We start from the raw sequence: 14,382 nt of genomic DNA, 5'->3' as shown, positions 1-14,382 counted from the left end.
TGTATTCTGCTTCTATTTTTATGTTTCTTTTTTTCTTGTATAGTTCTTAATGTGCTATACAAATAAAGAGTTATAATAATAATACACACATCGCCATGAAGCTCTAAAGAAAGCGTAGCTTGTGTTATGGGTACAAAGATAACTTATGAATATTTTTATGAATATACATAAATACTTATAATGTAGAGATAAACACCAACCATACCATAAACATACATAAATACTTATAATGTGCAGATAAATACTGAAAAACATTCATGTTCATCACACAATTTCCAGTTTTGGGAATCGAACCCACAGCCTTGGACTCAGAAAGCAGGGTCGCTGCCCACTACGCCAATCGGCCGTAAAATAAGGCCTATTATAATCACTGTTTACTATGTTTTAATAATAGGAACCAAACAATTTTATGAATGTATGATATTAATATTTTCATTATAGGTATTCAATATTTTTTTAAACATAATGTATTTTGTACACAAATAAATACTGCTTAAAAAAATTATATTCATGTAAGAAAAGTTTAAAAGACTAGCTTATAATATGTGCACGTTGTAAGTTTTGCAATTTTCTGAGCGATTACGGTGACAGTCACATATATATTCTGAGCCCCCTATACAGTTGAGTTTAACTATAAGTTGATCTTTCTTATCAGGCCGAAAATTAGCGACGACTTTTGTAGCAGTATGTAATATATAAACTGCTACCGCGGGTGTATATTAAATGACGGAGTTCGTAAGTCCCGTGGGATTTAAAACGTAGCGTCGGTAATGAACCGCCGAACCCCGTGGGTGGCAGGTGACGGCTCGCAACATTGTTCAGTTTACTGAATACATTTACTCGTTAAAGGTGTTAATACATTTTATATCGTGATAGACATTATGGAGAGCGATGTGGAATGTGTGGGGGAATATATACGGATTTCTGAAAATGAAATTGGCGCCTTCCTTTCTTCTCCTTCCATCACGCCCAGTGGCGTGCACTTCATACATGCACAAAAGCACTGCATACCCTAATTTTTTCGTATAACTCATAAAGGCGAAGGATTTTTCACTTTTATGCCATCTTCCTTCTTTATGCATACCCTGGTCACAAACACTGTGCACGCCACTGATCAAGCCCAAAGAAAGCAACCAATCGACTTGATTTTTGGCATAAAGTTACTTAAATAAATTAATAAATATACTGCGACAAAAAACACATCGCCACGTAGCCCTAAAATAAGCGTAGCTTGTGTTATGGGTACTAAGATAGCTGATTAATATATTTTATAAATTTAATACATATAACACTTAAAATACACAGATAAACGCCCAGACACCGAAAAAAAAACATGTTCACTACACACAACGCCATCGGGCCCCAAAGTAAGCGTAGCTTGTGTTATGGGTACTTAGATGACTGATGAATATTTATATGAATAATACACATTAATAAGTACTTATGATATACAGATGAACGCCCAGATAAACGTCATCACACAAACATTCTCCAGTTGTGGGAATCGAACCCACGGTCTTGGACTCAGTAAGCAGGGTCGCTTCCCAATTCGCCTTACGGCTATCGACTTGAAAGGACTGTAACATAGGTTACTTTTTAACCCAGGAAATAAATAGGTTTTCACAGGATTTGTAAAAAAACTGAATAAACGCGGACGACTAAGTATAATGGAAGAAATGAATTTATTATATGAAATTATTATTGGTCTCGGATATTCATTTCGCCGTAAATGTGTTTTGTATCAAAGTGCAGTGAAAACAAACATCTGGTTTGGTTTAGATTAGTCTGTATGCCAGGTCCCATGTGGTGCGAGCCGACACGTTGAAATTACACACACATATTTGCAGCTTACAATATCAGAACTAGCTAGGAATTTCGTCTCTCATTTTCAGAATACAATAATGGTCTGTTTTCATTCCATTTTAAACTTTAACTATTATGGCTAAGCTTAATTTGAGTTATTAGGCTTTAGAGCTTAGGCTGTATTAGCGGCTTAAATTCCCATTGGAGGAAGGAATAAGTGAGTAAGCTAAGGTAAGGCTAAATAATAACATAGCTATTGTAATTAGATTTTTCAAATTGTTGTAGCACGTTTCCTACGTTTGTATTACTTACTTTTTTAACTTTAACATTTTCTGTAAAAAATTTAGAGTGTGCAATAATTTTTTAGTTGTAGATCTAACCTAACCAACAGTCGCACGCCCAATCGCCCATAATATTATAATGTTTTTGTACCTATAAGCTCAAATGTTTGGACGCACTTTGGTTAAAGAGCCAGTTATCTTTAAGGATGATCATGCAACGTATAACATAATTATAAAATAATATATAATTCTGTTATACGTTGTATACTGTTATATAATGAAGGATGTATATTCCATAAGGAATCACCATGTGAAAATATCAAATCAAAAGTAGCATATTTATTTTTCCATACAAACGAATTCAAAACACACGAACGGCCGTATTCACGCAGTGGGCGGCGACCCTGCTTTCTGAATCCAAGACCGTGGGTTCGATTCCCACAACTCGAAAATGTTTGTGTGATGAACATGAATGTTTTTCAGTGTCTGGGTTAGTATTATGTATAATGTATATTATTCGTAAAAATATTCATCAGTAATCTTAGTACCCATAACACAAGCTACGCTTACTTTGAGGCCCGATGGCAATGTTTGTATTGCCGTAGTATATTTAGTTATTTATTTATTCTAAGTGTTCACTTATGACAACCCTTCACTTACAATAGAAGATATAAAATAGACACGCGCTTCGTACATACTCTACGAGACACGTACCTAATAAAGTGACAGGAGTCACATGATTTTAATGTGATGTTAGACCTGTATCTGATTTCTTTCAGTAAAAACTACGACAGTGGTTTACTCAAAAACTCTAAGGTTTTCGGTTTCAAAGATAAGACATTAAATAATGTTTCACTTAATCCAGTGAAGAATTATTTTGGTTTTCATTTACACGTTGTATTCATTTAAAATCAAAAAATCCCCTAACTAACGCGAACTTTACACAGATTTTTAATGTGCCTCTCAAAAAGTTCTGGCTACGCAAAAACATCGCTACTAGTTGCTATCGGTTCGTTGAGTTTGTATTATTGTGGTCCCGAAAAGTTGCAGGGTGTCTACTTTAAGCTTGTTTTCACGCACAAGGCAATGCCTTAATAAGTAACGCTTATTCTAAAGAGATTCCTAGGCATACATCAACCGTTCAACAAAAGTTATGGACCTAAGAGTTAGTGCAACGTTTTTCTTATAGACATCGCGTAAATCATTCGATTTAATAAAAAAAAAAAATAACTATTAGCCAACGAGACTAAAACAGTTTTATTAAAAAGTCTGCAACAAATTTATAACCGCACCACCTAGGCTTGTTGTAAAGGTTTTTAACATCCACTGGCAATTTGCCAAACGTAGATAGCATTAATTACTTACTTGGACATATGTTGTGAGGATTTTGCTCTCAACTTGAAATCTCACTTCGGAAACCAATGAAACCAATGGGAACATAGCTGCAAAAAACTTGGCATCCTTAATAAGGTTAGGCGGCACTTCAAGCCGGAACAGTTTCTTACCTCGTCCCAGTCAGGTTAAATCATCCCGAAGTACTGTTCCTATTAATGGGATGGTTGTGCCAAAGCTTTAGATTTTCAGTAATGATTGCAGCCATATTCTGCTCAGTATATGAATATAAAACAAACAACGCTTTTAAATTATATCTTGGTATTGCTTAACAGTCTACGGTGTTCATTATAACAGCAGTTGCATTAGACGTTAGAAAGGAATGTTTTATTGTACACTAAAAACCCAATAATTTATCAACAAAAAAACCACACATTGAATATATTACCACACATAGTTGTACAATTAATTGGTCGACCTATCGCTAGAAAGCGACGTTAAGATCGGCAACCTTCTTTTAGCTTAATTTAAGATAAGAACTGAAATAGAAGTTTATTTAATTGAAGTTCTAACGCGTCTTGGGGCAGGAGCTAATTCGAAGGAAAAAGAGTTATCCATGCCAGTCGTTCCGTCCTGTGCTACTTATGTTATCTTCATTTCAAGAAAAACTTCTTTACACACGCTTGACTTGAGGAGTAAGCTGGTGAATGCATGACGAGAGCGTTACGAAAAATGTGATTGGGCCAGGCGAACACAGCAAAAATGTGTCTCTAAAGCCTGCGAAGTATTATTTCGCTTTTCATTTACAGGTTGTGTATACATACATATAGATAGAGCTAAAGAAGTTTTAGTTCAGTCTTGCGGTCTAAAGCAAGTTTTTTGCAAATTCGGTATCGTTAGATTTGTCTCGAAAGTAAATTTCTATTAAATAAAAATCCAGTCTGCCGCTGCTTGGTTTACATTGTTTACTCCCGTCAGTGCGCAGGCTGGTGTGGCCATGCTGACCCGCAAAGCGGAAGCAAAAAAGTTATCTATTGCTTGCCATAAGTTTCTGCAGGCTTGGCGCAAGCTGCCTGGCGAATGGCCAAGTATACGACTTGCTTAAATTAATTCGTCGCAGATACTTGGCGGAAAGTGCGGTCTCCACTTGTGAACGTTGTTTTCTGCAAAGGTACAGTTTTAGTTGTTGCTATATTATCAAAATTAAGCTTAATTTGCTATACTCCGCGAAAAGCAGGAGAATCTGTGTTGTGTAATTTATAATTTCTTCAATCCTTATACCCCACACCAAACAGATCTTCGGCAATATACCCTCTACGCACGTTTCGCTCCGAAACCGGAGCATCATCAGGAGATGTTGACTTTACAATGAATAATTGTTAAGTGAAAAATTCGCCAAATGTGTCGCCTTTTATACCTTTCTGATCCCCACCTAATCTATCTAAGCCCCTCCCACCTCCTATAATCCTCCATTAAAAGGAGGATTATAGGAAAGAGTTATATGTCATTTATCACATGGCAAATGCAAATGGTTACAATTCAGGTTTGGTTGATAGCATAATTAAAAAGAAACAACAGAGGCTGATTGCTAAGGAGTTATACGCCGTACCAATGGACAAACTGAATAGGTATAAGACCAGTCTGACTTACTTCACAAGAGCTTGTCACGTAGCTATTACGTAAGGATGTCGAATCTACCTTGGAAATTCTGATCATCATCCTCATCGATAGCCTAAAACTTCGCCAAATGTGTCGCCTTTTATACCTTTCTGACCCCCACCTAATCTATCTAAGCCCCTCCCACCTCATTAGTGCCTCTGAATATGTTCAATAGAGGTGAAGTTGATAAATTTATTTGTTCGTTTAGTAATTCGAACCTCCCATTCCTATGTTTAATAATTTCTAATTGTTCCCTCAAATCAAGTCTCAACCCTTTGTCGCAAGCATGTAATATTTCGTATGAATGATTACTGGTTACGTTATGTCCACTGTCTAAAAGATGTTTTGCAAAATGAGATTTTTCAGGGTGGTTATGATTGAAGGCTGCCATATGCTCTTTGTAACGTGTTTCAAATTTACGTCCGGTCTGACCCACATATGTGGCGTGGCATTCAGAACATTGGAGTTTATATACCTCCTCTGCCTCTGTTGTTTCTTTTTAATTATGCTATCAACCAAACCTGAATTGTAACCATTTGCATTTGCCATGTGATAAATGACATATAACTCTTTCCTATAATCCTCCTTTTAATGGAGGATTATAGGAGGTGGGAGGGGCTTAGATAGATTAGGTGGGGGTCAGAAAGGTATAAAAGGCGACACATTTGGCGAATTTTTCACTTAACAATTATTCATTGTAAAGTCAACATCTCCTGATGATGCTCCGGTTTCGGAGCGAAACGTGCGTAGAGGGTATATTGCCGAAGATCTGTTTGGTGTGGGGTATAAGGATTGAAGAAATTATAAATAGCACCACACAGATTCTCCTGCTTTTCGCGGAGTATAGCAAATTAAGCTTAATTTTGATAATATATCATGGATTTCCGCAAAGTAACGCCTGCTTCTATCCAATATTTAGTTGTTTCTGTCTTCATAATTGGAACAATTTGTTTATTAAATATCTCAACTCTAGTAACAGACCGGATACGTCGCAAGCGTCAGTTTTTGGTAAAATAAATACTTATTTAAAAGGCAATATTTAAAAGGACATAAAAAAAGACATACACAGGACATGTGTTTTAGGCTATCGATGAGGATGATGATCAGAATTTCCAAAGTAGATTCGACATCCTTACGTAATAGCTACGTGACATGCTCTTACCTAAAGAATAAAAGGTACGAAGATTAGACGCCACCCTCGAATGGATATAATCCAATTTGTTCCCGGTGACTAGTTCGCCGATATTTATTATCGGGGCGCTGAAAATCTGACGCCTCGAGTAATATTAACACACTTGAATAAACATTGAATAATGTATTGAAATACATGATGTACCCGTAGGTTTGTAGGTTTCCCCATTCTCTGTGTGTGGAATATTTCGTATGTTTGATTCCCGGATGAGATGAAGTTAGGTTAAGTTTAAAAAATCAAAGTAGAAAAAAATGTTTCACTATCTCTTTCTATATGGGCACCTTATTCATCCTCATCATTATCATTTTGTTAACAACCCACTGCTGAGTTAGGCATAGGATAGACGGTCTTAGAGCATAGACCCACTACTTTGTTGCAATGAGGGATGGTGGGTTTAGGCGATTAATTAAAACTTAGTGACAATAAGCGGTTTCAACGGCTTAGCAAGTATAGCTAAAGTCAAATATTTCTTTATTCAAATAGGCACATAGATGGCGCTTTTGATGCGTTCATTACAATTTACATACTCAATACTATGTACCTACACTATGTATGATAAATACATGCGTAAACTTAAAACTCAAGCTACGAGCGTTCCAAATGCGCCCTGGTCCAAGAAGAGGTCCATAACAAATTTAGCCGGGTGTCCTTTTTGTTATCACCATCTCACATTGTTATTTGAAAATATCTAAGGAGCAATCTGGTTAGAGCAATAATTAACACCATAATACCATATAATTAACGCATCTTTATCCTCATAGTAAAATTCCATAAGCTCCTCGAGGCATGGAATTGAATAAATACCGCCAATTCCTGGCTGGTATTGAGAATTATTAACAATCTCAATATCCATCAATTAGTTTTAACTGGACATCAAACCCAAAACCCTGCGATCCCTAGTTGAAAATTCCAGTAGACCTCGAGGCAGCCTTATTTTAAATATGGCTGGCTTCGTACGCGGTTTTTTGGTATTTCATGAATCCTGCTTAGGGAACCGGGAACAGTACATTTTGCCGGGATAAAAAGAAGCCTATGTGTTAATCCAGGGTATATTATCTATCTCCATTCCAAGATTCAGTCAAATTGGTTCAGTACTTTTTGCGTGAAAGAGTAACACCCCCCCTCCATCCATCCATACAAACTTTCGCATTTGTAATATTAGTAGGATTCTATCCAGCTGCTACCTTAAATAAAGCTACATTAAATAAAGCAATAGATAAACTAATAAACAAACAGAGGGGCATTTCAATTTCTTGAGACTGAGTTTGATCCGCACGAATGGCTTCTCGTTATAACAGAGCTTCCTGAATTGCATTCGCCAAGTTTAAATTTATAAGCTAACTAGCTGACCGGCGTAATTTCATCTGCCCCTAATTGGTTATTACCGGTTCCGTTTGCATTTCCAAACGCGACAAATCTTAATAAAACTATATATATTAACGTTTGCAGCGCCACCTGTGCCAAATTGTATATCAAAACTATCCAGGACCCCACTCGAAGAGGTAAGGAGCATATATCTGCTCACGCTTCACGTACGCAGCTCCAGCCTGGTTTGCCCTCTGCTCGGCCCACCAAGAAGACCGGCTACAGGTTCAGCAAAACAAGCGCCTGATTTTAGGAGCCCTAAGGTACGTCAGAATTGACGTCATCAATCGAGACACCAGGACGCCTATCGTGGAGGTTTTCGTCCGCACAATCGCACGCCACATGTTCGCTCACGCAGATTACGGGCCGTGCGAACACCTCCACGGAATAGCCCCAGCTCTGGACAGACCTATAACAGGGCGTCTACTACCTCGAGAGCTCCTCCAATCAGCTCCGCCAGCGCGACAACGCGTAGGCACAAATGGTGACATCGATGACGCGAGGCCCATCGGAATTGACAACATCCCCGGCGGCGACTTCGCTGACAGTGACGCGGGGTCATTTTACGGACACGACAAACCAACAGTCTCAAGGCCAATGATGGCGGGCCCTAGCCCCTAGAGAGGGGCTAAAACAACAAATACCAGGGTTATGCTGCGAATATGACCCGGGTATGGAGGCGTTGCCTCGAGGCCCGTACCCCCGACCGGCCTATTGACCGCTTGGAGATGACCCCCACGCACGCACTCAAGATGAAGTGAAGAAATGCGTCCGCAAACTTGTGCAGCGTATTTTTATTCAGCAGTCCACCTGAAGGGCGTCAACTACCTCGTGGCTAGCATCTACAATCATCTTCTTCGACGTGGCGAACCACATGTGCGGTTGGAGACGATGCGAGCATCACCAGAATCGAAAATGCACCCCACAGTCGCACGGCGCCAAAACTTTCGCCCACATCGCGGGGTCTTGTATTATACTGATGACCTTCAGGCCCCAATATATATAGGTCTTAGCTACAGAATTAAAAACATACAGATCCCTCATTCATTGTAGCCGTGTACACAGTTTCTGTATGTTCTTAATTCTGTGGTCTCAGCCTATTTATGATGAGATAGACTTGATGAATAATTATATGGATATAACATAATAATATGCACTTATGATACGCATATAAAAACCATTCCTGTTCATCGCATAACCATTTTCCAGCTGTGGGAATCAAACCAACTGCCCACTCAGCCAATCATCCGACACATATATATATAAAGAAAATATATTGGAGAAGTAAAATAAAGCATTGAACCATAAACGAAATGCAAGACTGAAAGTTGCAACGACTCCGGGATGTGATCTACTTTGCTCCAATTGAATGTCTCCTAGAGTTCCCTGGACTATATAATATGTAGTACGACCAGTTTCTATTGTAAATTTTTTCTTTTGAAGCAGTCAAATAAAGTAATAAAGGAAGGAGTGAGACAAAGTTGCAACGTCAACGGATGTGATCCACTTGGCTTCAGACGAATGGGAGCTCGTTAAGTTCCCTGAATTGCATATACCTATTTTTTACCAATTTTTTTGATGTTTTTTGACTACTCTGCTAACGTAGCGAAGCGTCGCCATGTTCGTATTACTATTGCCGTTCTTCTTCGTCGCGTAAAACCTTCTACACGATTGTAAGAATTAAGTCTGGAATCGACTTACTTTTTAAGACTCATAAGGAGCTAGTTGATCATACTTCGTCCGCATTTATTACGGTATTTTAGAAATCCCATGGGAACCGCTAATTTTTGTATAGAGGCGTTACTTTGCGGAAATCTATGATATGTTATGAAAATTAAGCTAACTTTGCTATACTTCGCGAAATGCTCCTGAGAATCTGTAAGGTGTCATTTATTATTTCTTCAATCCTTATACTCCACACCAAAAAGATCTTCGGCAATGTACCCTCTACGCTACCCGCAACCGGAGCACCCTGAGGATATGTTGACTTTACAATGAATAATTGTTAAATTAAGTGCGCTTATTTTCTTAACATAAAAATTAGTCTATGCTACTCTCCGTCCTTTCAACCAACTCTATGCCAAAAATCAAGTAGGTTGGTAGCCTTTATTTAGGGCGTAAAGTAAAGACAAACAAACAAACACAATTTCGCATTTATAATATTAAGCATGGAATTATTTCATTTCTATTATTGGTAATAAAATTATATGTATTTTGATAATCTATCATCATCATCACATCAACCCATCACCCACTGCAGAGCACGGGTCTCCTCCCACAATGAGAAGGGTTTGTTAGTCTATACTTCCAATATATTTTGAAAACATTGATCGGCGGAACATAATATCGAAAAAGAAAAAATTAAAGTAAGCACTGACGTTTACGTCAATGTAAGGTATAGACTATAGTATAGTATCCAAAACAGTATTTTTGTAATTTTTTGTCTTTAACAGATTTTAATGCGATTCCTTAGATACTGATACTCTATTTTGGAATTTAGAAAAAACTAGCGTACCCAGCCCGCTTCGCCGGGCTAGATTTTACTTTATTTTATTTAATCAATAAACTTACATCATTAAATTTTTAATTTAAGTCTCATAATATATTCAATCATTTATTTCTCTCCGTATTTATTTTCTTCTATTCTCTTCTCGAGCGGGTGAAGATCATTATCTACACCCATGTACACCCAACAATAGAATATCATCATAGTAAATAAAAGCTGTTTTTGACAGTTTGACAGTTCAAAAATAGGAGTGCTCCGATCGTCACCAAACTTTACAGGGTTACTCGCCAGGTCAATCCGGAGATTCTCTGAAAGTTTCATTGAAATCGGTCCAGCCGTTTCGGAGCCTTTACGGAACATACTCACACACTTTCTCTTTTATATATATAGAAGATAGATAGAAGATTTGATAATTTTCCTAATGACAAGATTGCATAATAAATATAAGCACGCTGCTCAGTTATTCTCTCGTAAGATAGATAAATAAAGTGTGCGTGCCACACGTTGCAGGACATGTTCTTTACACGCCCTGTGAACTGTTGCTCTGTTCATAGACGATGGTTTTCCACTTACCATCAGGTAGGACATCTGCTTGGTCCCCCAATTATTAACATATTAAGCTACTTCTTAAAACTCTACAACTAGTTTAGTGTACACACGACCTAATGCGAAAGTGCGTTGTAGTTTCACGAGCTTATCGTACCGCATCCGGACTGTAGCAGACTCCCGACGGACCGCTAATACATTATACATGCGATAACAGTGTGTTAGTTTAGGAACCGTGGAAAACCCTATCTATATATATAACTTGCCCGCTACAAAATCTGCGTCTTTTTCAGGGTTTTAAAAATCCCTCGGGAACCGTTTGGTATCAAGGAATACATGGAACTATAAATTAAAAAGCCCCGTCTCAAACAAAAATAAGTAAAATCAAAATAGTTTTATCCGTTCGGGAAATATGATGCCAAAGACACACAAAACCCACCGACACACCCACACACAAACACACACCCACACCCAAACACACACACACACACACAGACTATTTATTTAAATAAATTGGTAACACAAAACAGTTAATAGTTTTGAGGCTAAAACATCTTCCTTGTATCCTTATCTTGAGGTTTAAGTATGAAGCACCGGGCTATTGAGCCGTGATGATAGAAGTTATCTCAATTAAACAGTTACGAAGTTTGCAGTACTTGATTCAGTTAAATTGGATTAATACACCGTAACTTTTGAGAGCCGCTTAAGTTTGATGCTTGGGTTTTAGGCTTTGTTATAAATTCATCACAAGACGACAACGTTTAAAAATTAAATATACTACGACAATACACACATCGCCATCTAGCCCCAAAGTAAGCGTAGCTTGTGTTATCTTATCTCTTATATCTTTAAACGAGCAATTCTTGCAACGATTTTCATGAAATTTAGTATACAGGGGATTTTTGGGGCGATAAATCGATCTAGCTAGGATTCATTTATATCTCGGGCAAAAACTGCAAAAATATCCTTTTTGAGAGATTCTGATGCGTGCGATGCGTGACTTGTAAACGTTACGCCAAACGTGTAAGTATATCGGAATTGTCGGAATTGTTGTTTCTTTAAAGTTTTATCAAACAGTCCGTGTCAACATACGAATATTTTTTTAAGTCGGCTCATTCGCGGACGAAGTCGCGCGGGTCCGCTAGTGGATACTAAAATGAGAAAGGACTGATGAAATTTTTTATGAATTAGTACTTATAATATCCAGAATAACTAATAGCTTTAGTTAACGACGTCGTTTGCGTTAAAATCACTGCATATATATTCCTACGTTATGCTACTTTTTTCTGTAATACGTGCTGTGTGGTGATGGCAGATCAGATTACAATGGTCACCACCCCTTTTCTTCCCGCGGGTGTCGTACGAAGCGACTAAAGGAATCTATCGGAGAGCGGGCAGCGTCTATACTACTAATACTAATACACCCCACCAATCGGTTTCCCTTGGTTTTCCTAATCCTACGGTTGCCTGGAAGAGATCGCTACTAAGCGATAAGGCCGCTTTGTATCTTACTTTTAAGTTTATTCATGTTGTTTTTTTTTCTTATTTGTTAAAATAATACCATCTACTGCGATCGCCACGCGTGTATCCAGCGCGAGCACACGATTATGATTACCCTCCCGTTGGGATAGGCTTTTAGTCAAGCTGTGTTCATAGGCTATGAATTTAGGGCATATTGCTAAACTTTCAATAAATTTATTCAAGATTTCAAACTAAGATTTACGTGGTTAATCAACCTTTCTTAAACCTCCCGTCCCTGTCCCGACGATCGATGCAACTGGGTCGAAATATCGACAAATCTAAAAATATTATCGTGGAATTATCAATTTAATAAATTCAAAATGCATATAAAAATTTTCGGAACCGACAGGATTTGAAGCTGCGACTCTCTGGCAATCGCGGCCTGAGCGCTTTTTTTAATTAAGCTACGGCTCTCCTACCATCGATGCCAAAATTAGTATATGCCTTTTAAATCTGACTTATAGCGACTGTAGTGTAAAATTGATAATTCCTCCAAGTGTAGGTAAGAACACTAAAAAAAATTTATAAAATTATATTACCCGTTGAACTATATTTAAGAAATTTTTTCTGTCATTTGGCATGAAGTAACAGACATGGTTAAAGTGTAGACCTTCAAAACCTTTTCAAGGTTACCAGGGCCTTAAACAAACCGATATTTATTTAGGTCGAAACAACCTCTTCGGCATAATAGTCCGGCGTTGGAAAGTTATGAAATTTGCAAAAGTCAAAGTCAAAAATATCTTTATTAAAGTAGGCCCGGCCCATAGGTGGCACTTTTAATGCGTACATAAGAATAACACGGTAGTGAGATGATGGCGATAACCACATTCGTAAACTTAAAACTAAAGCTACGAGGGTTCCAAACGCGTCCTGGTCTAAGAAGAACCCACAACAAGCTTAGCCGGGTGTTTTTTTATTATTTTTATCACCATCTCACAATGTCATTTTAAATTATTAGAAGAGCAATCTGGTTAGAGCAATAATTTACACCCAAGCTTTTTTATCGATTACATAGTCCTTTATACTATAATAGGACTTTTCTATAAGCTTACGTTTAATACAAACTTTGAACTTTTTAAGTGACATCTCCAAGATGTCAATTGGTAGTTTATTGTATGCAATTTCCTTTGCATCATATTCAGCCTATTACAGTTAAGAGCGGTGATGGCTCAGTGGTAAGGAACTCGACTTCACTTTCGAGGCGCCGAGTTGAATCCCAGCACGCACCTCTAACTTTTCTAAGTTATGTGCGTTTTAAGCAATTAAAATATCACTTGTTTCAACGGTGAAGGCAAACATCGCGACGAAACCTGCATGCCTGAGAGTCCACCATAATGTTCACAAAGGTGTGTGGACAGTGGCGGGCACTTCATACATGCACAAAAGCACTGCATACCCTTAAATTGAAATATAGCCCGTATAAGAGGAGGACTTTTCCATTTTATGCAATTTTCGTGCTGTATGCATACCCTGGTAAGAAATCCAGTGCACGCCACTGTGTGTGGAAATCAAATCTGCAATGGACCAGCGGGCCGTAGCCTTGACTCCTTCTCACTGTGGAATTATACTCTTGCCCCGTAGTGAGCTAGTAATGGGTTGATATGATGATGACATAAATAGGCATCAAAACATCACACTCATGCTTTAAATTCTATTAATTAAAAAAAGTGGTAGTGGTACAATTACGGTAAGAAAACCATAAGCTTTGAAGGAGCATTAATGTATAATAAATTACCTAACGACATTAAAATAGAACAAAATTTCAATAATAATTAAGAAAAAACTTAAAACTTTTGTAATTGATAAAATCTGAGTGCTGTCCTGTCAATGTATGACAGTATTAAGTATTTATTTATAATTTTACCCTCAAGTTTTTTTTTTTTTACAAAATTTCTGATTGTTTCGTACGTGCCGTTGTTTGTAGTTTTAATATTACCTACATGAAATCAAATCTGCAATGGACCAGCGGGCCGTAGCCTTGACTCCTTCTCACTGTGGAATTATACTCTTGCCCCGTAGTGAGCTAGTAATGGGTTGATATGATGATGACATAAATAGGCATCAAAACATCACACTCATGCTTTAAATTCTATTAATTAAAAAAAGTGGTAGTGGTACAATTACGGTAAGAAAACCATAAGCTTTGAAGGAGCATTAATGTATAATAAATTACCTAA

General features: G+C 37.7%; 1 protein-coding gene across 3 annotated transcripts in view; it reads right to left on the bottom strand.

Annotated features, from left to right (window-relative positions):
- Positions 1-14,382, bottom strand: part of LOC120630905 (beta-1,4-N-acetylgalactosaminyltransferase bre-4) — a 230,548-nt gene that overhangs the window by 36,578 nt on the left and 179,588 nt on the right. The gene's annotated exons all lie outside the window — the stretch shown is intronic.

This window comes from Pararge aegeria, chromosome 17, assembly GCF_905163445.1.
Source record: "Pararge aegeria chromosome 17, ilParAegt1.1, whole genome shotgun sequence".
Taxonomy (NCBI): Eukaryota; Metazoa; Arthropoda; class Insecta; order Lepidoptera; family Nymphalidae; genus Pararge; species Pararge aegeria.
Note: the sequence above shows the minus strand (reverse complement) of the source record. Positions and strands in the feature narration are given on the sequence as shown.